An 8,527-nucleotide genomic window follows, 5' to 3' on the forward strand; every position below is an offset into this window, starting at 1 on the left:
TCGTCATAATTAATTTCTAGTGATCATTTTTGGAGGAAATTAAGTAAAAAAGACGCAAGTAAATTACTTAAAACATTCTCACCAAAATGAAAATATATCAAAATTGTGAAGTTCAATTTTTATAGAAAAATAACACACACTAAAAAGTGACAAAAGTTACTTATAATCAATCAATTTTCAAGAAAACTGAACCACAATTTTGTCAAGGTAGAGCATTTTTTAGTACCAAAAAACCTTTAATTTTCATTGAAAAAGACGGGATTCTCACTCAATAGAGGTAACTCCCCTATATAATATGATATTATTTTTAGTTTCACCTGCAGAATGTTCTGTTAACAATATAGCCTAGATGTCTGGTTTTGTGTTAGTTTTAAATAAAGACATGTAACACTATGGTTTAAATCAATAATAATTACCCATTAAAAATACAGCTAAATTAAAGGATGTAGAACTAGATTATGTCTATGTTGTTTTTATTTTGTTACAAACTTTATAAAATAATTCTCAACATTCATAATATTTCAAGCACTTCAAGAAAAAGGGGGGGTTATAAATCAAATCGACGGGTCATTCAAATGCTGAAAAGCACTGTTCATACAATTCAAGCGTCAGTATTGAAACATCATGATCTGTCGCCTTTACTATTAGGACTACATTTCTTTAAATAGCATTGATTGATTTCGATCACGGGGACGGAATTTTATGCACACATGATAGAAGATATAGAATCATTCAACAATCCAATGACCGTTAATTTCGTGTATTGCCGTAATTTTTTTCTGTCAATTTCACCACACACCATCATTCATTTTACATGCAACAAATTTTTTTAATTTAAATAAAACGAATTGACCATATTTCATTAGTTCTATTAAGATGTTAGTTTAAGGCCTATAATCAAAACAATCATAATGATTGCTGGATTTGTTTTTAATGTATGTCAGTTAATTTATCTGCATTAATTTTCAGTTGTTTTTTTGATCTCGCTCACTACAGAATCCGCGTTTGTTATAATGGAATCGTTAATTTAGTTTTTTTATTTTTGTTCCAAATTAATTTTATTGAAAAAACAATTGCTAAAAAGATGATATTGTGTTTCTTCTTCGGTCTTACAAAGACCATATAAAAGGACCATCTTGATTCTTGGCATTAATTTAAGTTTATATTCAGTCGTTAAAATTCTAATAACTTCTCCATTGGAAATCCTAATAATTTTTTCTACGATTATCTTTTAGCCAGATTGCATTCCAATTAAACATATTTTCTCATTCTCCATTTTTTGATGGATTTTAATTTATAGTACCCATCAGGCAATATTTTTTTTATATTTAACATCTAGGTCATCTGAAATAAAAAAAAAAGTTCATTATCATTTCCATTAATGTTTCGCAGTATGGTTTTCCATCGGGAAGTTATTGCCCTTCTGGTTTGATGCAAATTTCGAAGATATCTACATCAAAAAGAACAAACATTTTTTTTTGCGTGCTCAGATAGGGGACAGACCGGCAAGTAGATTCGACAATTTTTGTTTACAAACTGTTTGAAATACTTCATATCTGCCTCATATTTTCTACTTACAAGTAATATATTATCCTATAAAAAGACATATGTTTTGAAAAGTTTGGAGCTTCTGATTTTGCTTTAAGTTTAAAACTATGAAAAATTATTAATTGCATCCCGAAAAAAATCGGTGACACTTACTATTATGCTATGTGGAATGAAGTACTGGACGTGCACATGCACCAAAGGGCAAGACAAATTAGTTTATATGAAATTATTTTTTGTGTTAATTAGACATATTTTACAACGATTTAACGCCAATAATTGTTCAAATGATGAATATCATATATACCTATCCTGTCGGCGGTGGGAGCAATCTTTTAATATTGTTTCTTTTACGTATATTATAATATAGACTGTTATATGAACTATGAAATTGGAGGAACAGAATTTAAAAAATCACAAAAAACATACTTTTAACTAGAATACTATTTTTGCGCAAGGAATGCACTATATTATTGGCCACAATTTAAATGCATTTTAACTGTCTCGATTGTTCCACGAATGGTTCGTACTTTGTCTCATAGGTATTCGGTCAATATTTTCCGTGAGATTTTTATTTGATATATGAATAATTCCGTTCTGTGATTTGATAATGCGGGGCTTTCTGATGGATTCGTTTATAAATTTGCGAGCTAAAGAAAATAAATGAAATAATGCGAGAAGTCGAACAGGTTCAATTTTTATCAAGAAATGAAGGCATACTTCTATTATTTGCAATTGTCCATCATCAAAGCACATCCACCAGAATTTGTATAGCCCCTCTAATATTATTTATCAATTACATAGTATTTTCATCTGTTCATTACTCAGAATTGCTTGTAAATAACCCCCACATATTCCTCTCCGTCGTACTATTTCTGTGTGGAGAATTTCCTAAGTTTTTTGTATGTGGGAGGTGCACTCTAGAGTCACACTCCACTACATATACATACAACAGACAGCCTGGGTACACTATCCGTATATTGTAATCTATAATAAAATTGAGAATCTGATAACAAAATTGTTAACCAGCGTGGTTTGATCGTAAGAAATAACGGAACTAAATTTTAAATGTTTGTAACGCTATTTTTCTTTCTTCTCGGAAAAAATACATTTGTTATTTTGTTTTTAACAATGAATAAAAGTGATCCTGTTGCCTGTCGTTTTTATTCTTCACAAAAACATGCTTTTATTTCATTTGCCTTAACTCTTGAAAATTAACAGAAGACGTTGATTAATGATTATGGTAGTTTGATTGTTTTTTTCTTCGTATGGATATGGCTTCTCAACTGTTACATCTGTGAACTTTATTTAAACCAAGATGTAAATACTTATCGAATTGGGGCCGAGGCGGTCATGCTGGTTACGATGTCCCGACATATTACCACTAAACCCTCCAGTTAGATTAACGATCATATTAAAAGCCGAAGAGTCATTAAAGGACAGCTTTGATGTGTCAGCAGCACAGCCGAGTACCCGGAGATAAAACCTGGATTCCATTTGGTATTTCCAGCGGGCTTTGAAATGACTTCATGATGACATAGAACAACATATTTCATGTCGTCCGTTATTGGCCATGTACAACAACATTAGAGGAATGGATTCGGGTCATGGCCTGTCCTCGGCGTAGCAGAGCTAAGACCGTTACAAATGTGAGAGCTCTACTTGTTAGTAAATTGAAATCCCGTCCCCTTGCACTTGTTTTTTCACCGTTACGACCCGGAATCAAATCCTACTATAGGCCATGGCTAGCTATGAGCGAGGGTCCCACATGCAGCCACCCCCCCCCCCCTCAAACCTCCGAACCAATATTTTTCTTAACCCTTATGACCCCACTGATCACAAATCAAAATGTTAACATTGCATGAATTGGATGAACTTCCGGTCATGACGTTATCAAGATGGCCGCCATCTCGAATTTTACTTTAAAAAATGAAAAATAGTCAAAACATTTGACATTTTTCAACCGAAGTAGACACATATGAATTATCAAAAAATGACCACAATAGAATAACAAAATAACATATCAGGATCAAAATCAATCCCAATATATGTAGAGATTTTTTACGCAGGAAATGACAAAATAGGATTGTTAAGCATCAAAAATGGTAATTTTTTAGTAAATTTTTTCATATTTAAGCTTGACGTCAGGCAAAAATGTTTTACAAGTAGCAAACTATTATTTCTAACTGTTTTTTTTTATCCATTTATAAATCAGTTTAACCAACAAAAACAAAAAAAAAAAACCAGATTGTTAACATTGTATATAGTAACCGCGCTTGAAGTGACTCCATTAAAGGAAAATGCCGTAGAACCATCGAGGTAAAAGCACACAACAGACTAAATATTATTAGAAATCGACTATATCTAACTAATTGATCGTGCAACTCAGTAGTGATTAGATGGCGAGGACCTAGCAAATTTTTACAAACATTTACTCCCGCTTGCATCAGGCGTTAATTATACGTCTCTTCCAAACAAACATTGCGTTCGCACTCATTCTTGAATCGTCGAGTCTTTAAATTATGTGCTCCACAACCGTACGAACGAATTTGAATGGTTGCTAACGGACCCTTTGACATTGTCTTACTTTTATAACCCGAGTACATTAGGTTATTTTCTCGTATCTTCTGATTTCATCTAAAAAATCAAATTATACATTTTGTATACAATTTTTAACGACTTTAATGGAGTACGTAATTGAGAATTTCTAATTGAAATCAATACAATTGAAACATAGTCAGCGATAAAAAGTTTTTTGCAAAACCGTTTATTATCTACATGTATCCTTAGGGTCATGGGTAAACAGTACGTGTTACATATCCAAACATTACTTATGTATCACTACTCCAACTCGGTTATTTGATACAATTTCATTTGATGCATTAATTTTTCAGAAGTAAAATGATATTTAAAGGAGGTAGAAGGTGTATGGGAAACAAAGGTTTAAACCAATATGTAATTGATTTACACAATCTCTTAGATTAGGAAAAAGAGTTTTCCGAGTCAAGTGACGCCGTCAGTGCAACCTCAATAGAGTCATATTCACAATAAAGGCATAATATTTAAGTTCTCTGATAGTAAAGTACTTACCAATAAAAAGAATAGCAATTGTTTCATATAACTGTTAAAAAGGAAATGGGGAAGGCTAATCTATTACGGAATCATATATTTTTCCTATACCACAGGTAACCTGGTTGTTATATTATAACCTACCCGACCATTGTAACACTGTATTAAGGTACTTGGGAAGTTGTATAAAATAAATAGAGTATTCCCACTAGTAACGCTTGATGATTTGTTATGAAAAAAAAAACCAAGTCTCTATCTATATCCGAGGTTTATATATGTCGCCGGGATTTTTTCCATTAAACTATCTTATAAGAGTACAGTATCCCAAACACAAAACATAATAATAGTTTTGTCGCGAAATGTACGCGGAACTTGCATCATTAAATAACTTTTATTACGGCAGGATAAGGTAACCAAGCAAAAAACAATATAAGAAGTTAATAAAAAGTAACAATACCACGAACTTATCTTTTATTGTTGTGGTGGGTGAAGTTCTATATTTTAGTGCTATAGTATTGGGAAAACTATTTTCACTAACTCCGTAGTTTGATCGTAAGAACATGTTCATTGAATGGGATCCACAAAACACGTTAACGAATATCCTTGTTATTCACACAATTGGTAATCTCGAAGGCCGACGTAAGTGATCATACCACGGATTCAACAAAGTGCACAACACAAACAATCAGTGAATATGAGTTGTCCACCATGTAAAGTTGGTGCCTATATTTGAACAAATACATTTGATCAGTAGAATATTATCGTAACTTTTTTATATAGTACGGTGTCATTCAACATATGGCACTTGGAAGCTCGTAGTCATACGACATGTGTAGTTCTGCTACTATTTCCATGCTTTCCGTATGCGTTTTTACTGGGTCACTCTATATAGATTCAGAATATATTAGATATTTGTAAATACGTCGTAACATTGTGTGATGTTTGGTTTGTGATATATCATCACTAACAGTTTAACCATTAATGATTAGAACTATTTATTGCATTTATAAAAATAAGCAAAAATAAATAATTTTCTGCAAAAATAACTATTATGTATATACTTGAGAACGAGTGCCAATTAAGTGTATGTTTACGTAGGAAAAAAACAATGTGACATTTCTACCATACCGAACATCATATAAAATGAATATTTCTAACACTACCAAATCAACGTATATAGTTGAGCGGCTAAGCATGAAAATCGCTCAAATTCTGAAGAAAGCATGACACTTTGTATATGACCTCTTTAGGACATAAGGCTTCAGGAAAAAAAATTGGACCCCAAAAAATCACGGCCCCTGGCGGCCGCCATATTGGTTTTCAAAATGGCCGCAAAAAACCACCTACTGCGACCCATATCTTACGTTCTATACCAGCTAGACCCAAACTTTCAACGTGTAAGTGTACAAGCGGCCATAGGTATTTCGACGCTTTAGTGACGACCTTCTGTGAATCCGCGGTGTAGCGTTAACTATCATGGAGACACGGAGCGCGCGCATTTAGAAGCTTATACAAGATGGCCGCCTGACCTTTGTGAACTATATCCCAATAAACATAACACCTATTTAAGCTACAGCTGGACCTTTAAGCAAACACTTGCAAATGAAAGGAGAAGAATATACACATTTACTTTTATAGTGTTTTAGATATCAACTACAACTTCAACTTGATATATAGAAATTTAATTTTGCCAGCAATGACACCGCACAAAATGAAAACGCAACATTGTCTCGATACTAACAATGCTGTTATTTGATTCACTCACTATTCATTCTTTCAAAAAAATATCAAGTTACACACTCTTAAATCGTGCTACTTCTATCCATTAATATGAGTATCTTAATAAATCATAAGTCAAAACTGGTGTAGAATGGCATTCTTTGGTAGTTCGTTAAACTTAATGTAAAAAGACGCCATTCTGTATTCTAAGATGGCCGCCAATTTACTACATTTTTCTGTATCTGTATATAATGATAATATAACAATTGACTTTAGCTGAAGTTAAGTAAATAAAGAAAATGCAAATACAGTATGTATTTATATTTTGTAGCGTTTGATAACAAAATAGTTTCGACTCTTTATTAAATTTTCAAAATTGCCTCTTATCTGAAATTTCAAGATGTCCGTGCAGTATTAATTTAACCAAACTGGCTGATAATTTCGGAAACATTACGTACAAAGTTGATACTTTTACTTCTACAAATATTAGACATACCATTATTTCTCATGAACTAATCTGAATAGATTAAATCAAATGCAAGCGTTAATTTTCACATAAAGCGGGTCGCTATTATCCCCGACGCCGTCCTTATATAAAACTGCCGTGGTTTGACTTTCACACACAGTCATTAGAAAACGCTCATCTGCCATTTTATTCATCATTTCGGGACAGTTAGCGGACCCTTATACTCTCTCATATTTTAGTACCAAGCAGTTTTCTAGAAAACATGCATCACACATCAACACCATGTTTTCATGCCAAAAAGATTATTATAGTTTCTAGAATCGAATTTACACTATAGCAATTATACTGGCATTATGGAAAGAACACTCATTAACAAGAGATATATCATGTAATTGGAAATAGGCCTATCCTGATGGAGATCTTCACGACATCAGCACAATGTCCTATTGTATACCTAACACTCGTCTACAAATGCAAGATGTACCCAAACATTCTAAAAGATACTGTGGAAACTCATAAATGTCATTTTAAAAGAGAGATAGGATATCTGATAAATTGTAGAGAGCAGAGGAGTTTGTTTCCGAAAGATACAAATTGCAAAAAAAAAAAAAAAAAAAAAAAAAAACAACAATTTTTTTGTATGTGAAATGGAAAATCGTAATAGTCAGAAGAATGAAAATCTTCATGGCTACTAACGAATATCTTTTGGATAAAGCAAGAAGGCAGTCAAGGCTTTAAATGGTTTATTATGACTACAACTATTTAATGCATATGGATGATGCCACATCACTATCTCTCACCAGAGCAACGGAATTATCAGAAAATATCTAAACGAGAATCACTTTGGAAGGCATCTGAAATATTGGATTGTTCGTGATGAAGATTCACCGTTAATATCAGGGATCGAGAGGAACGGTGCAAAGCACGGTAAGTACTGAATCTGCATAGATCATTTTGGGCATTTCGTCCGTAACCAAAGAAGGTTGTTCAGGATGATGCGCGTGGAAGGCACTACTCCACCATTGGCATATACCGACGTTCAAGTCTCGCGGCCGTTCAACCGGCGTCTCATAAAATCTTATTTGGAACTCATGTGAAGATACTCCTCCCCTCAAATATAGATCAAGTATAAAATGCCAAAGCAAATTGGGTACGATGCAATCCATGCACGACTCCAACAACAACGAGGACAGCACCCACTGTTGAAGTTAAGCTTCAAAGCAAGGTTTTGCCGCCAAAACTTGGAGAATGCGTGCATAGCCTGGTCTGACAATGACAACCAATAATGGTACGTTTAATCCAACTTGGAAAGTAAGTGCCGACGTGAGAAGATAACCATCAATCAAGTCCCTTGCGAAGATAGTCATACAAACTTTCTATGACATTCTTTTACAAAAAAGTAAGCATAATGCATCCTTAGCTAGACATCTCTCCAAATCACATGGCAGGCGGAGCGAGATCCAAGATTGTCGCGAAGGTAAGCACAGATGCTAGATGTTTGAGATAGAACGGGTCACAGCAGATGATGCAAACTAAATCCAGCCGAAAAACATGATTACGCCATCCCGACAGTTTAAACATGCATACGGTAACCAAGGACTTGCTGGGTGAAACTAAATAGTCAGCTCAAAGAGGAACAAGATAACTTTAAGTCTATACAAAGAGCAAGTATATATTTGCTCCATTTAAATTCAGTGCACAATTTGGAGATGATAGAGAGTATAATCA

This window comes from Argopecten irradians, chromosome 4, assembly GCF_041381155.1.
Source record: "Argopecten irradians isolate NY chromosome 4, Ai_NY, whole genome shotgun sequence".
Taxonomy (NCBI): domain Eukaryota; kingdom Metazoa; phylum Mollusca; class Bivalvia; order Pectinida; family Pectinidae; genus Argopecten; species Argopecten irradians.